Source organism: Xylocopa sonorina, unplaced genomic scaffold, assembly GCF_050948175.1.
Source record: "Xylocopa sonorina isolate GNS202 unplaced genomic scaffold, iyXylSono1_principal scaffold0098, whole genome shotgun sequence".
Taxonomy (NCBI): domain Eukaryota; kingdom Metazoa; phylum Arthropoda; class Insecta; order Hymenoptera; family Apidae; genus Xylocopa; species Xylocopa sonorina.
The window spans coordinates 572566-575358 of NW_027490169.1; positions in this window are offsets into that span (position 1 = coordinate 572566).

A 2793-nucleotide genomic window follows, 5' to 3' on the forward strand; every position below is an offset into this window, starting at 1 on the left:
ATAAGATATAATATTCATTGTGGAGTATTATGTATTCCTGGTATTCACTTCATAAGAATGTCCATGCGACACTTCCTTTCTAGGAAATAGCGCTGGCAGGTGTCTACGTATCGTAGCATTAGAGTTCTAATGCTACTAAAATCGCGATATCGCATCTCATTTCTATGTTTCATGATAAGATATAATATTCAATGTGCAGTGTTATGTATACCTCGTATTCACTTCAAAAGAAAGTAAGTGCGACTCTTCCTTGCTAGTAAATGGCGTTTGCAGACGTCTACGTATCGAAGCAATGGAGTTCTAATGCTTCTTAAAACGCGATATCGCATCTCATTTCCATGATTCGTGATAAGATATAATATTCATTATGGAGTGTCATGTATACCTCGCATACGCTTCAAATGAATGTAAATGCGACACTTCCTTGCTAGGAAATTGCGTTTGCAGATGTCTACGTATAGAAGCAATAGGATTCTAATGCTTGTTAAAACGCGATATCGCATCACATCCCTATGTGTCATGATAAGATACAATATTCATTGCGAAGTGTTATGTATACCTCGTATTCACTTCAAAAGAATGTAAATGCGACACATCCTTGCTAGGAAATAGCGTTTGCAGGTGTCTACGTATCGTAGCAATATAGTTCTAATGCTTCTTAAAACGCGATATCGCATTTCATTTCTATGTTTCGTTATATGGTATAAAATTCATTGTGGATTGTTATGTATACCTCGTATTCACTTCAATAGAATGTAAATGCGACACTACCTTGCTATTGAATAGCGTTTCCAGATGCATACGTATCGTAGCAATAGAGTTCTAATGCTTCGTAAAAAGCGATATCGCATCTCATATCTATGTTCATGATAAGATAAAATATTCATTGCGAATTGTCACTTATACCACGCATACACTTCAAATGAGTGTAAATGCGTCACTTCCTTGCTAGGAAATAGCGTTTGTAGATGTCTTCGTATCGAAGGAATAGAGTTATAGTGCTCCATAAAACGAGATATCTCATCTCATTTCGATGTTTCATGATAAGATATAATATTCATTGCGGTGTTATGTATACCTCGTATACACTTCAAATGAATGTAAGTGCGACACTTCCTTGCTAGGAAGTAGCGTTCGCAGTAGTCTACGTATCGAAGCAATAGTGTTCTGATGCTTCTTAAATCGCGATATCGTATCTCATATCTATGGTTCATGATAAGATATAATATTCATTGCGCGGTGTCATGTGTACCTCGCACACACATCAAATGAATTTAAATGCGACACTTCCTTGCTAGAAAATAACGTTTGCAGATGTCTAGGTATCGAAGCAATAGAGTTCTAATGCTTCTTAAAACTTGATATCGCAACTCATTTCTATGTTTAATGATGAGATATGATATTCATTGCGAAGTGTCATGTATACCTCGTATTCACTTGAAAGGAATGTAATTGCGACACTTCCTTGCTAGGAAATAGCGTTTCAAGATGACTTGGTATGGAAACAATAAAGTTCTAATGCTTCTTAAAACGAGATGTCGCACCTCATTTCTATGTTTCATGATGATATATAATATTCAATGCGAAGAGTCATGTATACCTCGTATTCACATCAAAAGAATGTAAATGCGACACATCCTTCCAAGGAAGTAGCGTTTCCAGATGTCTACGTATCGAAGCAATAGTATCCCAATGCTTCTTAAATCGCGATATCGCACCACAATTCTACGTTACATGATAAGATATAATATTCATTGTGGAGTGTTATGTACATCTCGTCTACACTTCCTAAGAATGTAAATGCGACACTTCCTTGCTAGGAAATAGCTATTGCAGATGTCTACGTATCGAAGCAATAAAGTTCTATTGCATCTTATATCGCGATATCGCATCTCATTTCTATGTTTCATGATAATATATAATATTCATTGTGCAATGTTATGTATACCTCGCATTCACTTCAAAAGAATATAAATGCGACACTTCCTTGCTAGGAAATAGCTATTGGAGATGTCTACGTTTCGTAGCAAGCGTGTTATAATGCTTATTAAAACGAGATATCGCATCTCATTTCTATGTTTCATGATAATATATAATATTCATTGTGCAATGTTATGTATACCTGACACTCACTTCAAAAGAATATAAATGCGACACTTCCATGCTAGGAAATAGCTATTGCAGATGTCTACGTATCGAAGCAATAGAGTTCTAATGCTTCTTGAAGCGGGATATCGCATCTCATTTCTATGCTTCATGATAAGATATAATATTAATTGCGAAGTGTAATGTATACCTTGTATTCACTTCAGAAGAATGTAAATGCGACACTTTCTTGTAGGAAAAAGCGTTTCCAAATGTCTACGTATCGAAAAAATAGGTTTCTAATGCTTCTTAAAACGAGATGACGTATTTCATTACTATGTTTCGTAATAAGGTATAATATTAATTGCAAAGAGTCATGTATACCTCGTATTCACTTCAAAAGAATGTAAATGCGACATATCGTTTCTAGGAAATAGCATTTGCAGGTGTCTACGTATCGTAGCAATATATTTCTAATGCTTCTTAAAACGCGATATCGCATTTCATTTCTATGTTTCGTTATATGGCATAAAATTCATTGTGGATTGTTATGTGTACCTCGTATTCGCTTCAATGGAATGTAAATGCGACACTTCCTTGCTAGGAAATAGCGTTTGCAGATGTCTACGTATCGTAGAATTAGACTTCTAATCCTTCTTTAAACGCGATATCGCATCTCATTTCTATGTTTCATGATAAGATATAATA